At 39.5% G+C, this 26,002-nt stretch overlaps 1 long non-coding RNA gene across 1 annotated transcript in view; it reads right to left on the bottom strand.

Annotated features, from left to right (window-relative positions):
- The window catches only part of LOC141583740 (uncharacterized), a 287,132-nt gene extending 269,786 nt beyond the window's left edge, over positions 1 to 17,346 (bottom strand). Inside the window, exon 1 of the long non-coding RNA XR_012516610.1 lies at positions 17,131 to 17,346. This is a non-coding gene — a long non-coding RNA (uncharacterized LOC141583740). The remainder of the gene's footprint in view (positions 1 to 17,130) is intronic.
- Positions 17,347 to 26,002: the final 8,656 nt, after the last annotated feature.

Here is a 26,002-nt window from a genome sequence, read left to right as displayed (position 1 = left end):
CAGAAGAAAGACTTGTACCTGTGCCACACTTAATATCAGAGTTATTTGCCTTTGAAATAACTTGAAGACTATAAATAAATTGGAGTAGGTCTCATTTCTGTAATCTGATACCAGACATGGGCGTGGTTTCTCAGAAAGCACTCACTGGGTGTGGTGGCTCACACCTGTAATCCTAGCATTTTGGGAGGCTGAGGAGGGGGATTTCTTGAGCTCAGGAGTTCATGATCTACCTGGGCAACATGGTGAAACCCCATTTGTACAAAAAATACAAAAAGTTAGCTGTGCATGGTAGTGAATGCTTGTAGTCCCAGCTACTCTGGAAGCTGAAATGGAAGGATCATTTGAGCCTGGGAGATGGAGGCTGCAGTGAGCTGTGATTGCACCACGAGCTCCAGAGCCTAGGTGACAGACCAAGATCCTGTCTCAGAAAAATAAAAACAAAGCACTCACTGGGAGTGGCACAGAGGGTAAATCAGGAGATGAGATATGCTTCAAAAGAGTTGCAAGGAGAAAACAATTAACTAAATGACCTTGATGGAAGGAAGGACCTTGGAACTCTAATGTGTTTAATAAAAGATCTCATCTCTACAAAAAAAAATTTTTTTTGACCACATCTAAGATGTGGTATGGTAGTACATGTCTGTAGTCCCAGCTATTTGGAAGGCTGAGGTGGGAGAATTCTTTGAGCCCAGGAGTTTGAGGCTGCTGTGAGCTATGACTGTACCACTGCACTCTACCCTGGACAAAAGAGCAAGACCCTGTCTCAAAAAAAAAAAAAAAAAAAAAAAAAAAGAATGCTGAGATCAAAGCCCACCCTGTATGACAGGGCATCACAAAAAGGGCACAAAGAGTAGACTCTCAGAAATCTGGACTCAGAGACTCAGAGAGGTTTCCACTGGTTAAAAACAGCAGAATCGTCTTTAATATGTGGAGGATTGCCTTTGTCTACACCCAGAGAAACCCCAAGCAACCTGAAGAGACAAACAAATGCAAAAGAGGCACAGGCTCTGCAAACCATTTTCAACAGCCATTGCTCTCCCCTGGGCCAGCTCTCACATTCAGCAGCGATTTAGGTACAGAGCAAGAGAGAATGCCAATCAAATTATTTGAGGAAACAGTAGTATGTTAAATAACAGAGGTGCGATAAAAAGAAATAGCCTTGAAAGAGAAGAAACTAGTAAGATTAAATTCAATAGGGCTAAGCGTATTACTATGCCAAATGTAGTTCCACAAAGCCAGTTATGCAACTTGAGAGAAGAAATTTAAAAGCAATGTATAGGAAAACAAACTCATTGTTTGAATTGGCTACAAGCTCAATGTCAGTCTACCTTTAATACAGTGATTCTTAACCTCTTTGGGCAAACATTCCTTTTGGAACATGATAAAAATTGAGTACATTCACCTTTTAAGGACATGTTTCTACATAGCATTTTGCACTTAGTTTGAGAAAACTCATGGAAGTCTCGGGGTGGGGGGCATCGATTTATAGTGTGATGGTTTAAAATATGGAACTTGTGCTACGCAAATCTACAGTCTATCAAAGACCCCATCATGTCTCTGCCACTCAGAATTTCTTATTATGGTTTGTAAAAAGGAAGATAACCTCTATCCACTCTGAGTTTCCTCACCTGCAAAGGGGACATAATAAGAGTAGAATTACTTGCCCTCTGATGTTATTATAAAAGATTACTAAGATAAAGCACCAAGAGCTTTTCATTATTTTTGCCATAATTATATTTCATTTTTAAAAATTAATACATTTTATTATATGTATATTTCATCATATGTATTACATTACCAAATTCAGTTGCTACCTTATGTTAACTTTTAAGTAACTTTTAGGTTTGGCTTACAGGACAAAAGAAAGGATTGTTTCCCTGGGCTGTTTGCTACTTAAAACATTATCTGGCTTTCAGTTCTGATCTTGGCATCTTGTTTTAAGAAACACAGGTGTCACCTAGAACACAAGTAAAGGAGGCCAGCCAAGATAGTAATGGGATACATAGCCTATGTAGAAGATGACAGGTGGGGGCTGGGTGTGGTGGCTCATGCCTGTAATCCCAGCACTTTGGGAGGCTGAGGCAGGTGGATTGCCTGAGCTCAGGAATTTGTGACCAGCCTGGGCAACATGATGAAATCCCATCTCTACTAAAAATACAAAAAAATTAGCCGTGTGTGGTGGCATGCACCTGTAGTCCAGCTACTCAGGAGGCTGAGGCAGGAGAATTGCTTGAATCCGGGAGGCGGAGGTTGCAGTGAGCTCAGATCACGCCACTGCACTCCAGCCTGGGTGACAGAGCAACAGAGCATGACTCCGTCTAAAAAAATAAAGAAAGAAGAGTAGAGGAATTGGGGATCTTAGGACTAGCAAAAGGAAGATTTAACTAAATTCAACTACTTCAAAGGTTATTGTGCCAGAAGAGGAGCAATTATTCTGAATGATTTCAGTGGCCAGAATTTGGCCCAATAAGGAAGGAAATTTCAGCCACATGTAAGGAAAACTGTCTTAGAAATTAGATGTCAGCATTTCTTCATCACTGAGGGATCAACATATTCATTCATTCAACAAACATTAAGCATCCACTGTGCACCAGAGACCATGCAAGTTACTGGGGATACAAAGGTGAGTGACACACAGATCTTGCTCCTTTAATAGATTCCAAGTTTGGTGGGAGACATAGGTAAAATAAGTAATGACAATGCAAACAGAGGCAATGGTATTGCCTGGAAAACAAGGCAGATATCTACTAAAGAGAGAGTTGAGCCTTAACAGATTAAAAGCAACAAGCCAGGAACTAGGCCAGGCATGCTAGGCAGAAGACAAAAGGCACAAAGGCAAGAAACAGCATGATGTATTCAGGAAATTCTGGGCCAACGGACAAAGAAAATAGAAAAAAAAGAGAAAGAGAGAGCTTAGATGTGATCCTATAAACTCAATGAAGCCATTACAGGATTTTAGGCAGGAGAGTGACCTTGTCAAAATTGTGTTTAGATATGGACGCATCATTACTAAACATTTGGACACAGATCTTATATTTGTGGTATTTCTGCATTTTCCTATGAGAGGTCATTAAACTAGTTAAGTAAGGTACTTCATGAGAGTTCAACACTTTTTCAATGTGTTACTTAGTCATGTATTATACAAGAACATTTCAAATGTGCTGCTTGTTTTGGGTATTGAGTCAAGAGTGGACATCTAAAAGCAAACTAAGAGACAAAGGTAAGAATTCAGGCAAGAGATAAAAAGGCCTGGTTTATGTCTGCAAAGCTGTAGAAGGACTGGGAGATGGTATTGATACTCTCTGGGACCTTTCCAAAGCTTGGACGCAATGCAGTTCAGCCCTGACACAATCAGAGAATTGTAGAATTTTAAGGGGCATTGACACCATCTCATCAAACTCTTCCATTATAGAGAATGAACCCCAGGAAGAAAAAAGCAACTTTCGCCCTTCTCCACATAGCAAAGTAATAAAGAAGTTAAAACTCTGAAAAGCACTTCCCTTCAACCTTGATCCAGTGAGTGACCTCTTATTCTGCCATGTCACTAAAATTTTCATTAAATCTTTTTTGTAGAAAATACACTTCGTTAATGAAGCCTGCAAAAATAGGGTGCCAGGATATAAGCTGTTCATCCAAGGAAATAAGGAGAGAATTTAAATGTTGCCATGAATTACAGGTATCTTACGAAGCAGGAAGGGTCCCCTATTTAAACTTCTCAGAGTTAACATACAAAGCAAAGGATGCTTCAAAGCTGAGTCCTATATTTGCCCACCAAGTGGCATTGAGAAAGTCACTTAACCTCTGAAGCTCATCTGTAAAATGAATAATTTTTACCTTAAAAGCTGTAGACATATCTAATGCCTTCACAATGCATGGAGCCCAGCAGATGTTAGGTAAGTCATTTCTTTCTCTGTTCCTTCTTTTCCGGTTGCCTTCAAAATCTGTAAGGAGAAGTTATCTGCCATCTTCTCCAGCCCACTAGAGACAGTACAGCAAAGGAGTTAGCATTTGGCCTCTTGTGTCAGGAATTCTAAATGATGACTTTTGGCCTTGCGTGAACACAGACACATTCTTCAGTTTCTCATGACTGTTGATACATCTATGATAATCTGAAGACAACTATTGCAACCTCATAAGGTTGTTGTGAGGATTAAACGAGCGAAATATACAAAAGATTCTTCGAGTAATACCTGACATAAACATTCAAGTTGTGGCTTGATTATGTTAACTTTGCATGCAGAGAACCACGTTACATTGTAATTTCCCTTATCTTCTCATCCTCATTACTAATGATCTTCTCAAGAAAACTGCATGTTCTTCATACATGTCTCTTCAGACATGGAAGAAACTAAAAGTCTCTTTTCTCAAAAGTAGTTAAGGTAAATGAGATCGGTGGATCCAACTGACTGCCAGAAATGGAGTAATAGAGCCCTTAATATCATCCATTCAAGATATTGGACACCCGCCCATCAATTTGCTCCCTGTCTTTGATTAGAAGTCAATAGTTCCTCATCACGCATTTGACAGGTGAGGATTCCTAGAAGTACCGTACGTGGACCAAAGTAGTTTGGTGTGTCTGTGTCCAGAGCACAGGTGAGAATTAGAATTGGCCTCTGTTTATATGATCCTCAACCCCCACACACCATACAGGGACTCAAAAAACACCCATTGAATGAACTGATCCATGAACCTCTCGTCACGGAGCGCCTTGGTAGTTAGTACATGAGTAACCCTAGGGGCCACCTTGCATTGCATCTGAGAACACAGGACTAAAGTCGATGGCAAAAAAACAAGTAGAAGATTGGGCTCCGTGGTGAGACAGTTTGAATCCTGACTTCATCATATTTGTAGCTTTAGGCATGCCACTGAATTTCCCCAAATCTCAATTTTCTCTTCTATAAAACTAGAAGCATGACAGGTATACTAAAGTAGCAGAGTTCTCATGAGATTAAGTCAAAGAATTTTTTTTTTTTTCAGTTTGCTCATCATGAGCGTGCTCAGGAAGAAGAATCATCAGGAGGTAAGTCAAAGAATTTTTGTAAAGAGTTTAGCACGAAGCACATGTTCAATAAACACTCTTACTGTGATGAGTTCAATATAAAAATGACCAAGTGCTGCTTCATGTTATATTGCTTCAAAAGGCACAAATGCGAATTGAGTGGGGGAGCACTGTGGCACTAAGCAGAGTATACATCTTAAGCAGGTAGCTGTTTCTTAAACAAGATAGGTTCTGATCTAGATCTCAGAGAATAAATGGGTTTAGAGATGCAAAGGGCTCTTCCCATGAGCAAAAGAGCCAGGAGGATCCTAAGTATGGATCATATTATGGATACATAATCCCTAAGTATGCAGAAAAATAAGTGAACAATCAGAATTTTGAATAAGTACCCAAGGAAAATTTCAAAATCCACTGTGGAAGTAGCAGGCAATTTCAGAAAAGAGGAGCTATCTAGTGATAATAACTGGCTGATCAAAACCATGGTGTGGTAGGTAAGCAAAGCTTTTAGCAGCAGACGGGCCTAAGTGTAAACTACAGACAAACTACCTAACATTTCTAAACCTCACTAGTCCCAACTTTGTTCTGGAATTATTTTCACCTACCTTGAAAAATTTGGGGGAGAATCAAATGAGCTGTTGAAGGTAAAACAGTCATCTCAGGGTCTGACTCAGTGTCGGCTAGCATTCTAAGATATTTTAAGATTTTTATCGGATATTCTAAGAAAAACAAACACTAAAAAATGTTATTCAAATTCACCTGGACAAACACCAAAGTGGGGTTGCCTAACTCAGGCAGGAGAATAGGGTCTGGAGGTAAGGCACATAAGATCAATTCCTGCTCAATTAAGGAAAAACACCTTGGGGTGTTTTTCTAGGGGCAGGGAATCTGAGGCCAATTCCTGCTGACTTCCCAAAGCTGGATCAAAAGGAAAACACCTGCGTCTAGGGGCAGGTAACCTTCCTAAAGCTAAGAGGAAAAACCCCATCACTCCAGGCCAAGTAACAAAGGATCAAAGCTACCCTCCCTACAGCCCTCCGCCTTCCATCACATCTCAGAAGGTAAGGGAGAGTGCCTTGGACTGTCAGCAGGCCAAGACGGGACCATCCCTTCATCTGCATAGAGCGCCAATTCACCTCAGCCTTTAATTACCCAAAGACCAAATCCTTCATTCAGATGAGGGGTAACCGATAGGGACCTCAAAAAAAAGTACTTAAAATCCAGAAAACTTTGTAACTAGGCCCTTGAGTGGCTTGCTCGGGCCACTCCCACCCCGTGGAGTGCTGTCTGGCTTTAATAAATTCCTGCCTTCATTGCTTTGTTCCTGTGTTTTGTTCCGTTGTTATTTTGTGCATCTTGTGCAATTCTTTGTTCAAAATGCCAAGGATCTGGACAATTACACTCAAGGCCCTCCTTCTGGTAACGTAACTATAGAAGAATCAGGAAAAGTTTTAACCTCATTCAGTGTCTCAGATGTTCTTACTGATTTCTGTAGGTATCTCACACATAGTAAAACCTCAGTGTTCAATAAATGCAAGGCATTGCCATTATCATGAATTAGACAGAACTAATTGTTACCCGCTTAATCCTCACACAACCCTGGAACAAAGACAATTTTATTTGTCCTATGTTACACATTTACAGGGCTTATCACTTGTGCGAGCTCACACAGAAAATAGGGAGTAGGACTAGAATTTGAGCCAAGGCAGCCTGGCTCCAAAGAGTATGTGCTTTGTGTACCTCTGTAGACTGCCAGGAGGTAACTCTGAAACCTTTAGACACGTTCCTGTTGATCTGGACCTGCTATGACAGTGTGAACCTGAATTCAAGAAGAGAAAAGAAAGCCCAGCAGGAAAACGGGGACATGATTAGGTAGCTGGCTGGATGGAAAGTAGGCCGAGAGAATCACCTGCGATTTTCATCTCAATCTTTCTCTGTAATTTAATTCTCATTTGAATTCATAGCGAACAGCCCTTACACTTAAGTGTACTGCAGATCTGGCCTCTGCTGCAGGGCAAAGTGCTTCTTGGAGCTATCGCCCTGTAATGAAAGAAAGACAGAATGCCTCCAAAAAACAAAACTCTTAAGTAGGTCTGGTCGTGCCAGGTGACATCAATTACACAATCCAGACTAGCACGATCAACTGCAATCTTATCTGGAAGAAAGGTTTGCCCCCTCCGGTAACGCTTAGAAACTATTTGCTCCTCCTCTCAGTGCCAGAAGTAATTGAAAATTGAATTTGGGAACATTTTGGCAACTCTAGAGAGGATTCAGTAAAGGCGCGGGGAGGTAAAATACTAAACTCTTGGTTCTCGATTTTGTTTTCTTCTCAACTTTCCCCATACATTCTTCCCAGGTCTCCCATAACCAACCCAACCTTCTTATCCCTAACTTCAGGGAGGGAGGGAGAGTGCCTGAGAAAGAGATGCCAGAAGTATAGAGCAGGAAGAAAATAGAGGAATAAAGGAAAGAAACAGAGTAAGGGAGGTAGATATCGACAGAGCTGGAATCTTTGTGAGGTCAAAAAAAACCAGAGAGCTATAGCTAGGAAGAGGACCGAGAGAGCAAGAGATCTACAAAGTTCTCAGGATTTCATCAGAGTCACGTCCTTGTACTCAAAAGGCTCAAGAATATGAGTAGTTTCAAGTGGATTGAAATGGAACTGATTAGAAACAAAGAAACTAGAATGTAGAAAGGAAATCACCCAAGCTGTTAGCTGCTAAATATTCACCATGGAAGTTCTCTGGAATTCCCCAGGAACAATTGGGCATGCCATCCTCTGGGCTCCCACACCGTTTGTGACAGTGTCCGTCACATCACAGTAAAGTGTGTATCTATTTAGATGCTGGACTGAGAACCTTTGAAGCAGACACTATATTCAACTCACGTGCGCCCATATTAGTGTTTAACAAATGTTTACTGGAGGGGAGAAAAGAAAATCGCTGTAAAGGAGGGGAAGGAAGAAGGCATACCGGGCAGAAGCATTCAGGAAACAACTCCTTATCTCAACAGTCATGAATCAAACAGTAATTTTGGTCTCAGGTCAGTAATTTCGTTCTTTCAAATCTAGTGTACATTTGTCCTGACAATTAGGAGAAATTGAAAAAAAAATGAGGTAAAGTTACTCATATTCCATCTTTTCATTGGAAAGTTCAAAAATGAGCAGCAGCCAATATTATGAATAACTAGAACTCAAGGGCAGATATTGTGAACTTAATAAGCCATTATCTCTAAAATAATTATTGAATGAGCTTTTTAAAATTTTATGCCTTTTATGTCCCCATCTGTCCCATGCCAAAATACTCTTAACATTCTGCCTTTGAAATCAAAACTATGATGTTCAGAAAAATTACTGGTGATTTTCTAATCTCCTAAAAAATAGAAAAAGGCAGTATTCATAGTAGTGATGTCTTCGGTATTGGCCATGTTCTTTCATTTTCAAACTAGTTTTATAATCTTTGGTCTCCTTTGGTGATCATAATAAGGATCTGAGGTTGGTAGAACAAGTACTCTCATCTCCAGCCTACCTATGTGCAAAGTGAGGGAAGGGAAATAACAGCACACAGAATGTCAATGTCTGAGCAAAACTGAAAACCCAGGGCTCTGACTCTGAGCTCAGCACTCACCCTGCAGCAATGCTTAGAGTCATTCTAGAATGTTCCTTGGGTATGTCTTTTGAATCAGAGAAAGGAGCAAAGTATTTCCCAGTTTTTTACACATCAGTCATGTTCTTACATATGCTAATAGCTTCATTTTATTTTTTTAAATTATTCTCACACAGCTGTGGTTTTCACATTTCTTTTAGCAGCAAAATTTTATTATCAAAATCTCATGCCAGGCCTGATGCAGTGGCTCACACCTGCAAGCACTTTGGACGGCTGAGGTGGGCAGATCACTTGAGGCCAAGAGTTCGAGACCAGCCTGGCATACACGGTAAAACCCTTTCTCTACTAAAAACACAAAAATTAGTTGGGCTTGGTGGAACATGCCCATAATTCCAGCTACTCAGGAGGCTGAGGCAAGAGAATCGCTTGAACCTGGGAGGCGGAGGTTGCAATGAGCCAAGATTACACCACTGCACTTTAGCCTGGGTGACAGAGTTAGACATTGTCTCAAAGAAAAAAAAAAAAATTCATGCCAAAGCCCCCTATATAAAACAGATAAAAGTGTATCTGTACTGATTGGAGCAAAGCTGAGAGACCTGGAAGAGATTTGGTGATAAGGGACTTTTGACCTGAATCTCAACAACAAACCATAGAGATCAACAGAATACCATGAAGATAAAGGACTGTTGGCCTCAGTCTTAACACCAAATACACAGAGATCACCAGAACACCACTGAATATAGAATGAAGACCTCATCATAGAGCATGTGTGACTTCTGGTGAAGGAGAATACCAAAGACTTCACAATCCAACTGATTCCAATTTCAAATCTACCACTTCTTCACCGTGTGCTTTGAGGAGGGTATCAACATTTCTGAGCCTCAGTTTCCTCATCTGTAGAAACCATAACACCTGCCAGGTGAGTTTGTTCTGAGGCTCAACTCAGATGCCCAAGTAAATCATGAATCAAAGTGCTCAGCAAGCAGTAGGTACTCAGGAAATTTCCTTCTGGAAGGTCTTTGCCAAACTTACATATGCCTTGCTGACAAACCAGATGTGTTCTTGTTACCTCAGAGGGTATAAATTCTATTTGTTTTCTTAAGTCCAGCTCATGCCATTAGCACTTGAGAGTTTGCACTACTCCCTCAAACATTTAACATTTTCTGTTCAGTTAGCACAGCATTAAGACTTTAAAAGCAGCCTGAAAATAAACTTGATTCCAAATATCATTTATAATGTCCCAAGAAACAGCTCATTTACCCAAGAAGGCTTCATCAGTTATTGACAGATGTACCCTCTGAGGAAAAATAGCATTAATACTAGGAGACTGAGGGAAAAGCATGCCTCAGCCCCGTAAGCCAATTATCCAAGGTGATTTTGAGCATTAAATCCTTCGATATGCTTAATTTACTATCCCTTGCCTACAAGCACAGAAAGAAGTATAAGAAAGGGAAAAAATGGTAACCAATTTAAGACTGCTTTTAAAAACAGAGACGGCATAGCATCAAGGGGAAAATGTATAGGAAGGAATAAGTGGGTGTTGGACACATATGGGCTTATAGTTGAACATCGCCAGACCTCACATACCTTGCCCCTCACTGCAGAGCCGGTCACTACCCACCCGTTTTTGTTTAATACAGAAGTAACTGTTCTTACCTGCTTCTGACCTAATAATTGCCCCAGAGCCTGATTTTATTCTCAGCGTGTTTATTGTGGTCAAATTTCCTCAGTTTTTAGGGCAAAGGCTTTACTAAGGATGCTAGCATTGTTTGCTTTAACATCAAGCTAGTGACAAGGCCATGTACGGTTCTGTGAAAAGCCAAGAGGCCAGTGTGAATCCAGCCCAGGGGGCTTGTCATCTGCGTCTGACATGCAAATATTAGACAACCTTGGCAAGACTACAAGGTTTACATGCAAGGGAAGAAAGAAAATACACGAGGCCAACACGTTTGAGAATGCTAATGTATTTCTCTGTAGTTTTCTCAAAAGGAGGAAAATAGGAGAGGATTATTTTTCCTAAAATCCCAATGATAAGGCAAAAGATGACCAATTATGACTACTTAGTGTTAACTTGCATGTACTGAGAAGTGTGTGTGTGTGCTTGTATGCAGGCATGCTCTGAATGAGCGTGGGGAGATGGAAATAAAAGCAACTGGGATGAACATTTCTCTATTCAGAAATAAACCCTGCCATACAAGAACTGAAAAATTACTATCCTGACTTAATGCAATCTATAGTTTAAAGTACAGTTATAGAACATTCTAAAATTACCTGCTTACACCTCATGACCTGGCAGAATAACTACAGGCTAGATTCTTTCATCTTTTTTACACTCTTTTTATTGAGAATTAAGAGATTCACTGTATTGGGTAATAAAAGCCTGACCTCTTATAGCATGCATTTTTATCCCATTATTAAGCTGTGTATATAAAATTCAGTAGGCTTTCACTTTTCAAGATTTAACTTCTAAATTTCAAATCCAAAATCAGCCTATAAGTGCCAGTTGTGTGCCAGGCACTGTACAAGTGCTTTCAAAGGCACTGCCACATGTAATCAACACCCAGATTCCTGGCCAGGAATATTCCGATTCCAATCTAGTATGCATCCTACAACAGCACACCCTTCTATCATTGCCTTGCCATCAAATCTTTGAGGGATTTTAGACAGAGAATGGGAGTAGAGGAAATCAGCCAAATTAGATCCATGTCTGGTACACCAGTGACTTGTTGCTAGAAGCATACGGTTTTATTCTTTGGAGACTCCCATTCCTCCTCATGTAAAACTGATCTAAGAATACAGAATCCTGGATCATCTCACAAAAACATTACCAAGATTCTTAAGTACATGCACCCCTCTGAAGTTTCCTTGATATTCAAGGTTTGAATCAACCATTTAATCTAAAAACCATCAAATGAATGGAGTATCCTTGAACAACAGATAAGCTTTTTATTTCAGATGGGGTCCCTCTATGTTGCCCGCGTTAGTCTCAAATTCTGGCCTCAAGAAATCCCCCACTCCCTGCATTGCTGGGATTAAGGGCATAAGCCGTGGCACCAAGCCGAGGAGTTTTAACAAGTAGTTATTTTAACAACGTTGCAATTGCTCTAAATCTTGTGTTGGTTAGAGGAGCAGTCTATGTCAAAGGAGTCCTCTTTGGGATTGCCATCAACCCAAGAATGCTTTCGTAACATCCTCAAATTTTCATCTTTTAAGGGATGGAAAATTTTTATCCTTTAGAAGCACATTTGAAATACCCAGAAGTTATTCAGAGCCAAGGGTGATAAAGTGAGGAATCAAATGAAAGATGACTTTCCATCAATATAAGAGGTGACTATAAAGTAAAGGAACACATTATCTTGAATAACTTGTAAGCTAGCGTAGAAGACAACTGCAAAAGAAAATTCCAGAATATTTTGGGTATCTATACTCAAGACATTTTAGGTAACTGTACACACCAATTCACAAAGTTCCTTCCTCACAATGGTAAGATGGTTAAAACAGAGAGGAAAATATAAGAATACATTTCTTCCATTAAGTAAGAAAGCTGATTGGAAAGGTGAGCCCTTGGCCTTGGCCATGCATGTGCTTCCACGTGTGTGGGGGTGCATGCCACCCACAAATGGGAATTGTCCTCGTTCAGGCATCATTCTGAAAGCTCTGCTACTTACCTGGTTTAATTATCTGAGCACCTAAATCTTAAGCATAGCTGTCATGCCTCCCTAGAGCATATTTTTATATGTATATGTGTGTATATATATATGTGTGTGTATCTGTGTGTGTGTGTGTGTGTGTGTGTGTGTAACTAAAGGAATATATCACAAGCTCTACTTTTAATTACAACTATATACTCTCCAAAAAGTAAAGCACGATTACATATACAAGGATAGCTTGTTTTATGGTGCATTACTTACTGCACTTTGCAGATATTGCGCTTTTAATAAACTGAAGGTTTGTGGCAACCCTGCATCCAGAAAGTCTATTCAGGGTCATTTTTTCGACATGTGTTCACTTCATGTCTCTGTGCCACACATTTTTGTAATTCTAGCAATATTTCAAACTAATTATTATTATACTTTTATGGTGATCTGTGATCAGTGATCTTTGATGTTATTACTATAACTGTTTTAGGACACCACAAACCACACCAACATAAAAGGACAAATTTAATCAATAAATACTGTGTGTGTTCTGATTGTTCCACCAACCAAATATTCCAATTCTCTCCCTCTCCTCCAGCCTTCTTATTCCCTGAGAAACAACAATATTGAAACTAGGTCAATTAATAACCCTACAATGACTTTGTCTTCAAGTGAAAATAAGAGTTACATGCCTCTCACTTTAAATCAAAGGCTAGAAATGAGTAGGCTTAGTAAGGAAGACATGTCAAAAGCCAAGATAGGCTGGAAGCTAGGCCTCTTGTGCTAGCTAGCCAAGTTGTGAATAAAAGGGGAAAGACCTTGAAAGAAATTAAAAGTTCTACTCCAGTGAACACACAAATAATTTTTAAAAAAAGAAAGCAAAACAGCCTTATTTCTGATATGGAGAAAGTTTGAGCGATCTGGATAGAAGGGCAAACCAGCCACAACATTCCCTTAAGCCAAAGCTCAATTCAGAGCAACTCCCTAACTCTCATCAATTCTATGAAGTCTGAGAGAGGTGAGGACCCTGCAAAAGAAGAGTTTGAAGCTAGCAAGCTTGACTTATAAGATTTAGGGAAGGAAGACATCTCTATAACAAAAAACGAAAGTGAAGGAGGAGGTGCTGATGTAGAAGCTCCAGGAAGTTATCTAGAAAAGCTAGCTAAGACACTTGTTGAAGAAGACTGCACTAAACAACAGATTTTCAGGATAAATGAAATTTCAGTATAGATGAAATAGCCTTACACTGGAAGAAGCTACCATCTAAGTCCTAAGGCTTTCATAGCTAAAGAGGGGAACCCAATTCTTGGCTTCAGAGCTTTAAAGGACAGGTTGACTCTCTTGTTAGGGCCTAATGCAGCTTTTAACTTTAGGTGGAAGCCAGTGTTCACTAATTATTCTGAAAATTCTAGGGCCCTCAAAAATTATGCCAAGTCTGGAGCCAGGTGGTGTGGCACACCTATAGTTGGGAGTCTGAGGTGAGAAGATTGCCTAAACCCAGGAGTTTGAGTCCAGCCTGGACATTACAACAAGACTCTCATGTACAAAAACAAACATATATGCTAAACTACCCTGCTTGTGTTCTGTAAGTGGAAGAACTAGGTCCTGATGACAGCACATTTGTTCAGAGCACAGTTTACTATTTTAAGTCCATTGTTTAGATCTGTTGATAAAAGATTTTCAGAGTATTACTGCTCATTGACAATGTACCTGGTCACCCAAGAGCTTTGATGGAGATGAACAAGAACATTAATGTCATTAATGTTATTTTCATGCCTACTAACACAGTATCCATACTGCAGCTCATGAGTTAAGGAATAATTTTCAAGTCATATTACTTGAGAAATACATTTTCTAAGGTTTCAACTGCCATAAGTAGTGATTTCCATGACGCATCTGGGTACAGTAAATTGAAAACCTTCCAAAAAAGATTCATTATTCTAGATGCCATTAGGTACATTCACGATTTATTGGCAAAGCTCAAGATATCAACATGAACAGGAGTTTAGAAGAAGTTAATTCCAACCCTCATAGATCACTTGGAGGAGCTGAAGACCTCAGTGGAAGACTTCACTGCAGATGTGGTACAAATAGCAAGAGGCCTGGAATTAGAACTGGAGCCTGAAGATGGGACTGAATTGCTGCTGTAATTTCATGATAAAACCTTAATTGATGAGGAGCTGCTTCTTATGAATGAGCAAAGAAAGTGGTTTCTTGAGACAGAATCTATTCCTTGCAAAGATGCTATGAACATTGTTGAAATGACAATAACATAGTTGGAATATTACACAAACTTAGTTGATAAAGCAGTGGCAGGATTTGAAAGGATTCACTCCAATTTCAGTGGAGTGGATAAATTGCTATCAAATAGCATCACAAGGTACAATGAAATATTTTATGAAAGGAAAGGTCAAAAGATGAGCAAACTTCATTATTTTATCTGAAGAAATTGTTAAAGCCATCCCAATGTTCGGCAATCACCCTGATCAGTCAACAGCCTGATCAGTCAGCTGTCATCAGCATCAAGGCAAGATCCTCCACCAGCAAAAGGATTACAATTCATTCAAGGCTCAAATGATCATTTGCATTTTTCAGCAATAAAGTATTTTTAATTAAGGTATGTACTTAAAGACATAATGCTATTTCACACTTAATAGAGTATAAACGTAACTTTTATGTATACTGGAAAATCAGAAAGTGTCTGTGAGACTCACTTTGTTGCAATATTCACTTTATTGCAGTGGTCTGGAATATAACCTCAGTATCTCAAAGGTATTCCTGTACAATAAACTATGCATTGAGGATAGTGTTTCTGAACCTGCCTTTCAACCATATGCAGTTCTTAAAAAATGGAATAAAGAAGATAAAATACCTTCCAGTTTGCAGATGGGAATACCTTTTGCAAAGGTTTTCCTTGCCTCAAAAGCGAAAAATCATCAGCATAATAACCATCCAGATGGTGTGATTTAATACAAAGGTATCATGAATTTAGGAAACTGTGAACTAATATCATACTTTATAGTATTAGAAGCTTCTCATGGAGGCATGGGTTGGAAATTCTAAAACCACCTAATGTTTGTACTAAGGTTGAACAAAATAAGTAAATATATTGAAGACAATGAGAATGAAGTTTCTCATGCTTGGGAAAGAAATTACAAGTAAGGAAAGAGAAATGGCACTCTAATACCAAGAAGCGCACCCTTGGCTCAAACCTTGCAGGTTGATTCCAAGGCTGGGCCAAGGAAAATACAAGATGAGTCTGGAATATCTTGTATTTCTGGAAAACAAAAGCTGGGGACATGCAGAAAGGGCACAGGAGCGTACCTGAAGAAGCTCACAATGGCCAAAAGTGAAGCAATTTGAACAACAAAATCCATTTTGACAACATCGTATCATAACCCATGGCATAATGTAAATACGTATTCCTGAATTTATAGTTTCATAAATAAATGAGTAAATAGAGAAGAGACAGTTTTTAAATTCCAATTAAGAAATGTAGGAGAATGACATAAATATGAAATCACCTCTTAAAACACTACAAATTGTTTCAGGCAAGATCTATGGCTGGCTCCTGTGTCCCAGAGCCCAACCTACCTGCATCCGTCAGTGAAAGTGAAGCAACGTCGCTTGTCTGGGGTAATACCTGAGGTTCGTTGCCTCACACCAAAGAAATCTAGGACACAGACACCCAAAATGTGAGGTTAAGAGCCGAGGCTTAATTGACAAAAGAAAGAGGAAAGCTCTCTCTCCTGCAGAAAGACAGGAGCTTCTGGTCCTGGGCGAAGGGCAGGAGTTTTTATAGATGAGCTTGAGGAGGCAGGTGTCTGATTAACAGGGCACGAGAGATTGTTGGGACCAGGTGTGCTGTTTGCAAAGCATCATCCAAAGAAGCTGGCCGCCCCACCATACTCTTTTATTATGTAGATTGCTTCTCTACCTGCCTAGTACCATGTTGCCTTCTTTTTCTTTTTTAGACGGCATTTCTCTCTTCTTGTCCAGGCTGGAATACAATGGCACAATCTCGGCTCACTGCAACCTCCGCCTCCAGGGTTCTAAGCGATTCTCCTGCCTCAGCTTCCCAAGTAGCTGGGATTACAGGCATGTGTCAACAGCCCCAGCTAATTTTGTATTTTTAGTAGAGACGGGGTTTCTCCATGTTGGTCAGGCTGGTCTCAAACTGACCTTTGGTGATCAGCCCGCCTTGACCTACCAAAGTGCTAAGATACAGGCGTGAGCCACCACACCGGTTCAATGTTGCCTGCTTCTTTACTGCACACAGAGCAACAAAAAAAAGGAAAGATGGAGCCTCCATGCTGAACTAACTCCCAGGTGTCCCTTTTCTAGTAGCACAGCTGCTCCATATACCTATGTGAGCTTTCAGCTTACTTATCCATGTTTGCAGCTTGATTTTTCAGGCTGCTTCTTGTTAGAAAAGAAATGATTTGGGGGCTGCTTTTTATTAGAAGGAAATTCCACTGAGAACTCTCTTACCTTCACTATCTGCCTAAATATTTTTTTGCTTCTGTATCAAAAGTACTAATGTTACCTTTTTTTATCACAAGTATTTTAGCCAGCATTGGTAGAAAACGTATTAAGAAATGACACCTCCCCTGGCATGGAGCCATTTCTTACCAGACTGGTCACCCAAGCTGAGATTGTACAGTCAGAAAATGCATAACTTCTTATCAAGCTGCATGTTCACTTTCCAAGAGAAAAAGAGTTGGCACCTATTTTTCCAGGTTCCACTATGCCTGTTCTGGTTAAGATAATAATCGTGCTTCACATTTCTGTAGTGTTTTTGCTTTATAACTTTCATTCACATGCTGTACCTGAGCTAACCCCCAAAGCCACCCTTTGAGATTAGTTTATAAATCCGTCAACAAATACTTACTGAGAGCCTGCCGCATGTGAAGACCTCAGAGTGAAACAGTGAACAAGACCAATGTGATCTTCCCACTCCCGGAGTTGATATCAAAGGGGAAAGACAACCAGAAAAAGTAAACTCATAAAGGAAGTATAAAGTATGGAGTTATAAAGAAAAGGAAACACGAATGCTATCAAATTTTTAAAAATCAACCATAATGTGAGCAGACCTACTTTAGAGAGGCGTGAATGGAAGCCTGGCTGAGGAGGTGGCGTTTGCTGAGAAGCAGGCAGCCGTGCAAAGCTTGCGGTAGCACCTCCCATCAGAGCAGTGCGAGGGTGACGTGTGCGGGAGTGGGCGGCGGCAGCGGAGAGCGAAAACAGCTTGGTACATTCTGGAAACTATCAGAAGGCATGTTCTTCTGGAGAATTGAGGAGGAGGGAGATGGGAGCCTGAAATGAGGGCACAGAGGAAAACAGAAGTTGCTAGCAGCCTATGGAGGAACAGTTTTCCTCTGGTGCAATGGGACGAGGTACTGTTCTCTTACAGGTGAGTAAACTTAAAATCAGAGAGGTTATATGATTTCTCGAGGTTCTTAGATCTGGCAAATTACATCTCTGTCTCAAGCCTTTCCATCCCCTCCTTCTTTCTACAAATATGTATGAAGAACGTGGTAAATGCCAAGCATACTACTACTCCCGAGATAAGATACAGCTTTAATCTCAACTAGATTAAGCCTAGAGGTGAAGAATAATTATGTAACAAATACAAAGAGTGACAAACATAGGGCTGGGTGTGGCGGCTCCTATCTGTAATCCAAGTGGCTTTGGAGGCCACAGCCGGAGGATCTCTTGAGACCGGAAGTTTGATCAAGACCAGCCTGGGCAACATAGTGAGAGACCCCATCTCTAAAAAATATTTAAAAATTAGTCCGGCATAGTGGTACATGCCTGTGGTCCCGGCTGCTTAGGAGGCTGAGACAGAAGGATTGCTTGACTCCAGAAGGCAGATAGAAGCTGCAGTGGACTATGGTCACGCCACTGTATACCAGCCTGGACAACAGCGTGAGACCCTGTCTCTTAAAATAAATGACAGATTCTATATCCAAAAATTTCTACAGAATATAGCAGAGACCAAAGAAAGGAGAAGCCAGTTCTGTGTGAGTAAGACCAGTCGGGTCGGAGATTTAGCACTGAGCTCAATCTAGAAGATGAAGGGGAAGGAAAAGGAGGATGGGAAAGGATAATCAGAGCAGATTGAGCAAAGATGTAGACAATAAAACAGCCTGGGTGGCTTCTGGGAATAGTGCATTGTTTCAAGAAAAGGGTGAGGGTGTGGAGAGGGAAAGTGAGGTTGAAAAAAGAGAAATGCCCAAAGGCCAGATTGCGAGCCCCTGGACTTCATTCTCCAAGCAGTGGAAGCCAGTAACAGCTTTCAAGCAGGGAGCGACATGATCGGATTGGTATCAGATAGATCACATCAACAGAACCATAGAGTTGAATTGTGATGGTGCCAATCGGTTGTGGTGGAAGCAGGGAGACCAGTTAGATGACTTTCAAGGTCCATGCAAGCAAGAAGAAATAGGCCTGAAGTAAGACTCCGGGTGTGTGTTGGAGAGAGGATAGATTGGAAAAAGGTGCAGAACTTAGAATACTGGATATTTCAGGTGAGGGTGATAAGGAATTTAGGGTGATATCTGGGTTCCTTTTGACTCTCAGTTCAATACTTCTAATGTGAAAATTTTTCTGCCGTATATAAAAGAACATCATTTGTTTGTTGCAGTTTAACATTTCTTAATTGCCAGCTAAGAAAAACTCACCTGAGTTTATAAACATTTTAAAGAGAGTATTATACACTTCGCTCTGACAAACTATTATTTTAGAAGACAATGAAACTTTTTTTACCTAAAATACTCAGCATAATGTCCTCTACTGAGATGAAGAACAAATTTCCACATTGCCACCGGCAAGACTGATATCTAAACAGAAAAAGAAGGTAGATTTTAACAAACTGAATTTTCCTGCAGTTTAAGTTTCTATCAAAGTAAAGATATTAGTACTCTATTTAAGAAAATATTTCTGTCTCTGGGATCCTTGGAAAATGTGAAATAATTCTTTTTATGTTCAGATCTGTCTTGACATGCCCTGCTACCATGATAAACACAGCACACAGAAGTTCAATTTCTATTCTCAGTTGCTCAAGAAATAACATCAGATTCAAGTCTAAGAACTGACTTAAAAGATATGATATTAATATTTCATACATGGTGACTGAAAAGCAAAACATTTTAAAATTATATTTGAAGATCTTTCAAAATAGCTTGGCTGTAGAAGACAAATGTCCATGACATCTGTACAGTAATTATTCCAAGGGCTTATATAGGACAGCTTCCATACACATTCTACCATCTTCATGTCACCCCTTTCTTGTCTTTATCTTATCATTCTTTTACAGAGGTGGAGAAAACCCTTAACCGTGCTTAGGGGGAGAAATGGTCTGAGATTTTGATTAGCTTAATGTTTTACGTAGAATGTACCATGTGCAGAAAACTATCAAAGAAAACGAATTAGGACTTTCAATTGTCTTGATGAAAGCATCCCCACTGATGGCCATCTGGGAGAACTGTGCCAGCTTCTTTAAATATTCAAGATATATGTTATTATCACCATAGTAAAGATGAGAAAATGGAAAGTTAAAGAAGCTTAGTAATGCGCTGGACATCACACAGTCACCAAGTGATGGAGTTGGGATTCAAGCTCACATCTGTGACTCTAAAGCTGAAGAAATGTGTAAGTAGCAATTCTTAATTCTAGTGAACCTCCTAACACTGACCATTTTGTGGAAAACTTAACAAATGTCCTGTAGATATTTTTTCTAATTTACATTTTCTTTTCATAAATGTGGAAAGTAATTTTGATTTATATGCATGTATCCTTAATTGGCTGTATTGCTTATTTATTTCAGAATGCAAAGTTACAATTATTAAACTTCTGGGTGTTTTCACAAATTGGCAAGGGCAACAGAAATAATGGACATAACATGCTTCTCGCAATAGCCTGCAATTAATGGAAAAGGCTCTCATAGCCATAGTTAACTCAGCTGTAAACTCATATTCTTCCCATTTAGCTCCGGAAGCAAATTTCTGGGCAAACAAATGAGTTAATTTGTTCTCTGTGCTAAAGTGGACTGAATAGAGGCAATTCTCTATTGAGTAAGCCGTGTTGGAGTTTGTTAATGACAACCTTAAAGTAGCCGAACATTATGGTCTCATATGGTAAATTTCAGTGTTCTAAATCTAAATTGCAGAGTACTAACAATCAATCGCTTAAGGAGAAAGAGGCTGTCAACAGAAAGAATGAAGGTAGGAAGGAGATGGGTGGCATATTCTAAAAAACAGATTTTAATATAATCAGTTATTTTCCAGAGATATGGGTCACTTAGACCAGATGAGTGATTTCCCCAGCCTGCTTCCTACCTCCGTAGACTTATTTTATGTATGTCATCAAAGTTATTGGCTATAGGATGTTACAAGAATCTTGCCTGTATTATGGAAGTTACAGGATGCTTACAGATGTTATAACAAGTTATGGGATGGTATAGAAAGTCATGGAATGGGTCAAGAGTTAGGAGAATTGAATTTAAATGGATGGAATATAAGACTCAGAGTGGTAGATATAGTTTCACCAGTGGATATACCAGGACAACATCTGGGGATCTCTCAGAAATGGACCTGGTATTAATTTCCTATTCTGCAACACATTTTCATAAACTTAGTGCCTTAAAGCAATACAAACATATTATCTAACACAAGGGTGTCCAAACTCTTGGCTTCCCTGGGCTACATGGGAAGAAGAATTGTCTTGGGTCACACATAATACATACTAATGCTAGTGAAAGCTGATGAGAAAAAAAAATTATGAAAAAATCTCCTAATGTTTTAGCAACATTTATGAATTTGTGATGGGCTACATTCAAAGCCATACTGAGCAACATGCGGCCGGGACCACAGGTTAGACAAGCTCGATCTAACAGTTTCTAAAGGTCAAAAATCTGAGTGGCTGGGCTTGATACTCTGCTTAGGTTCTCACAATGCCAAATTCAAGGTCTTGGTAGGGCTGTGTTTCTTACTTCAGGTACTGGGGAGAGTCTGTTTCCAAGCTCATTCAGATTGCTGGACAAATTCAGTTCCTTGCTGTTTTGGAACTAAGGTCCCCGTCCTTGCTACTGTAGGCCAGGAGGCAGTTCCTGCTCCTACAGTTGACCTCATTCTTTTTTAAAAAAATAAATAAATTTCACATGTCCCGTGCAGTTTTGATACATGGATATATTACACAATAGTGAACTCTGGACCTGCATCCTTTCTTATGCTTTTTATGTGCCCACCCCCCACCCCCCACCTGCAGCAATGACAGTGGATTCCCTTTCCTGCTTTAAACTTATCTGAATTCTGCCACATCTCTTTGACTTCAACAAGTTCTCCAGAAAGATGTCCACTTTTCAAGGTTCATGTAATTTGACTGGGCCCACCCAGATAATCCAGGATAACCTCCCTATCTTAAAGTCTTAACCTTAATTACATCTGCAAAGTCCCTTTTCGAAAATAACATAACAGCAACATGCCACCAGAGGGCAAAGTTCCCAAATTCATGGGCCCCTAAATCCTGCCTCCCACCAGTACAGTTGTTTCCTGGGGAACCTGGCCCACAGATACTTTATTAAAGAATATGGCAGCTAAAACCACCAGGCTACCTTCCAAACATTGTGTGAGGATAACCCTATGCAGAAGTGCCTTTCTGTTTAGAAAGGGACAAAATCAGCTAGGTGTGGTGGCTCACGCCTGTAATCCCAGCATTTTGGAAGGCCAAGGTGGGTGGATCACCTGAGGTTATGAGTTTGAGATCTGCCTAGCCAACATGGAGAAACTCCGTCTCTATAAAATATAAAAATTAGCTCGGCATGGTGGCAGACGCCTGTAATCCCAGCTACTCCAGAGGCTGAGGCAGGAGAATCGCTTGAACCCAGGAGGTAGAGATTGCAGTGAGCCAAGATCGTGCCACTGCCTGGGAGACAAGAACAAAAACTCCATCTCCAGAAAAAAGAAAGGAGCAAAATCAACTGGGTTTACGTGAAACTTTTTTGATCTCTGACAGACACAGAGTACTTTAAAATAATGTACAAGTCAACAGAAAACAGATCTGTCTTATTATTTTTTTCACTCTTATCAGAAAACATTGGGGATAGGTTTAGTAATGATAATACTAAATTGATAACACTCCTTTAGTATTATTTAGTAATGATAATGCTAATAATGATAATACTCCTTTTCTTGTTTGTACTAGATAGTACATAGTCTTTAATACAGGTTGTTGCGACTATATGCCTATATATATACATGACTATATAAACTGAACTTACACATGTGCACAATGTGGTGGAATAAGATTGTGCATGACATGGCTCATTGCTGCGACAGAATTGTTGAGCAGTGAAATCACCAACCGTTGTCACAAATCTCAAATCTGCTTTGACATCACAGTCTGCAAATTATAGTCTATCAGCAGACACAGCTCACTGGTCTCTGCTCATTCATTTTCTTATGCAATGAAATCATTTCCCAGCAAGTATACAATTACATGAGAGTCAACTCACAGTGAGAACCATCCAGCACAGCAGTTAAACTCCAGGGGATTATACAAGTATACGCAGACGTTTTTTAATTCTTTGAGTTGTTATTTAAAGGGCCAAGGTGTTTAAAAATTGATAAGTATAGAAATTCTTTATTTCTAAGGGTATTTAACATGGATCTTAATGATAGTGATTTGTATTTTAGTCAACTCTAATGACAATAATTCAAATAATTAAGAAATGCATTTGTTTTTCTCTGGAAATAAATTTGCAGCATATTGAGTTAAAGCCAGTTGTCACTAAAAGAGCTCGGGTAGTATGTCCTATGTTCTATTTAGAAGCTAACACAAAATTTTGGAATAGCCATCCTTCTCAAGGTAATTTTCTACCTTCCTTTAAAGTAAAGTATTAGAGAATGGAAAACAGTAGCAAAAATAACTCATTCTGCATCTTTCTCTAATTTTTATTTTGTTCTTTGCAATTGACAACTGCTGTTGGAGACTAATACTGAACTTTAGAATGATTCTGAATATCAATAATTTATATTAACATCCTCTGAAACATTTCCCTGTGCTACCCTGTTTCTTAAAAATAAAATAATTGATTAGAAGATTTAGATACGATATTAAGGTAGCTTTCATTCTGATTAAAATTAGGACAAAATTGGGATTTTCTGATTTTTTAGCATGTCATGCTCTGGTTATAAATATAAGACTATGTATTTACTCATAAATCTAGATTTAAATATTAAATAAAGCGTATTATTTTATATCAAAAAATAAAAGTTTTAATCACTTTAAGTCACTTCACTATCTGAGTAGAAAATGAATTCAGTAAAGATACTATCAGCTTTTATATAAGATCTGCCAAATGGAAGCTCTCTAATGGAAAACTGTGACCTTTAACATAGTTTAACATCTACAATGAAATCTAATTTTCATTCTCTGTTCTACATGTTATTTCATGCATTGTCAGCCCCAGAAAATTTTCAATGGCAATAATTTCATTGAAAGCATCTTAATATAACCTATATTCAAATTCATCGAAAGTCATGTATCACTTGTACAGCCTCTTTCTTGACATTATTTTCAAAATATTACTTGCATCCAATCCCTTTCTGCACATACTCAAATTCATACTAGGGCTGTTATGGAAATAGCTAATTTACATTTAGATTAAAAATTACCTTGAAGCCCATTTACACCCTGATGAGTTAAAGACAAAGTAACTCAAAGTTGATAGCTGGCTTTCATTAAATCCAAGTATTATGACATATTCGACTAGTCAAAATACAGGCTTCAGGTTCATGGTTTAGATCCTAAAATGTCAAATAGGGTGATTGCAGCTCAGCAGAGGTAGCCAAATGCCAAACTGAGATATACTCAACGTTACTACAGATCTTGAGACACTATCCTTTAGGTTGACTCACTTGTTTGCTTATTCTTTGTTTCATCCAATACTCATTAGAAAATAGTTGTCTAAAACCAAATCAGTTAGCAGGCCATTTGCAATCTAGCCAATTTTAATTAGACTTGAAGAAAGAATTTTCTTTCAAAATGACTGAGAAGATTGAAGTTTAACTAGCTGCGTAGTTTGGTAGCTCTAGTCTGCCTGCCTGCCTGCCTGCCTGTCTGTGTACTAATCATCAGAGAAGCATTAGATAATTGGTGCCTAGTCAGAAAGGTTTTTTTAAAACACTTACAGTAAGTAGAATTCCATTCATAGTGGACTTGTCATTCAGTTTGTCTGCCATGCCCAACTTTTTCTTAAACTTCCCTACTCATGACCCCTACTCAAAGGTGAACGGCTGAGAGGCTGGATTAGAACTATGTGACCCTGCCCCCATCCTGGCCACAGGCATTAACAAAAAATGAACTGCTCTTCGTATGCCTGTCCATCTGTTTGACGATTGGATTCTCTGTCTTGAGAATCTGAACTTCTATCTACATAGATTTTGTCAGGAGAAGCTGAAGGGACTCGTAGACCTGAGGCAAGCCGCACTGATAAGATGCAAAGTTATTGATCAGCAGATTAAACCATCTAGTAAAGATGATAAAGAATATGACTTTCAGGAAATGACAGAGTTGAAAGAACATGTTGGACAAAGGAAATAGTAAAGGAGAAATAAAGACAGAGGAAGACAGAAAGACCCACAGAGAGATTCAGAGAATGATGACATCAGAGACAGAGAACTTGTGAGTTCCCAAAGGCATTCCAGCTCCTGAGCCACTTCTCAGGAAGCCTGGCCTTATTTCCTACCCTCAGTTTGATGGCATAACCTTATCTGTTCTCCACGTACCTCTTTTTTCACCTCAACTGGGGTGAATGGCTGTTCATTTTAAGCAAACCGATTAAAACGCCATGTTCAAGGATGCCTTCAAAATGATAGATCGACTGCTTTATATCTAGATCTAAGAGAAGAAAAGAACAAAAACAATGTGTTTTGTAGAAGGGGAACAATTTCTGGACTTCTTGATAAGGAGAGAGTCTCTAACCTAACACCCAATATAATATGCTCTTAAAAAAAAGAAAAGGAAAACCCTGTATCTGCTTTCTTTTTGTGAAAAAAACTACATCCCTAACAGCTTTCACCCTTAACAGAGTTCCTAAAGAATCCAAGGTAAAGTGACATGCTAGTATTCTAAAAGATGAAAAGGACTTAAAGACAAATGGTTTTGAAATTGGTTCTGTTCTCAGCATTTCACTTTGATATTAATTTAAAAGACATTTCAGCCTACTTCTTTATTCATCTTATTCCATATCTCTAACCATGCCTTTCTACCCAATTCACGGGTTAATGATCCTGACACTTCCTGTCTCTCTGTCTCCAGTTCTCTTCTTTATGAACTTTACCACAGAGAATACTTCCCTTTTTCCTTATATAAACTAAGACAAGCTCCCAGTTTCCGGAAGTGCAGGCAACACTGCAAAAGATATTGCAGCATATCTGGACTACTGAAATGGAAAAAGTTCCCTTGTCCCCTTCACAGGTTCGTGATAGGGGTGTGGCTTGCTCCTTCAGTGCCCCGCTGCTTGGACTTTTAAGGGAGCATACAGACAGGCAGGCTGTGGGGCCCCAGCCCCACAGCAGTGTCTAGGAGTGAATGTTTACAGCTGAAGCTCCAGTGGGCGTGTGTTATAGGGTGCTCTTTTAGTTTAACTGTCTGTAGGTGGCTTGTGTTAGTCAGCTCAATTAGACTCCCACGTTATTGCAAGGACAGAGGGCTTTCTGTATCCCAGGGTTCTGGCCTTGGTGTACCAGAAGAATTGGATC

Source organism: Saimiri boliviensis, chromosome 2, assembly GCF_048565385.1.
Source record: "Saimiri boliviensis isolate mSaiBol1 chromosome 2, mSaiBol1.pri, whole genome shotgun sequence".
Classification (NCBI taxonomy): Eukaryota; Metazoa; Chordata; class Mammalia; order Primates; family Cebidae; genus Saimiri; species Saimiri boliviensis.
The sequence above is the reverse complement of the archived record's forward strand: the minus strand, read 5'-3'. Positions and strand labels throughout refer to the sequence as shown.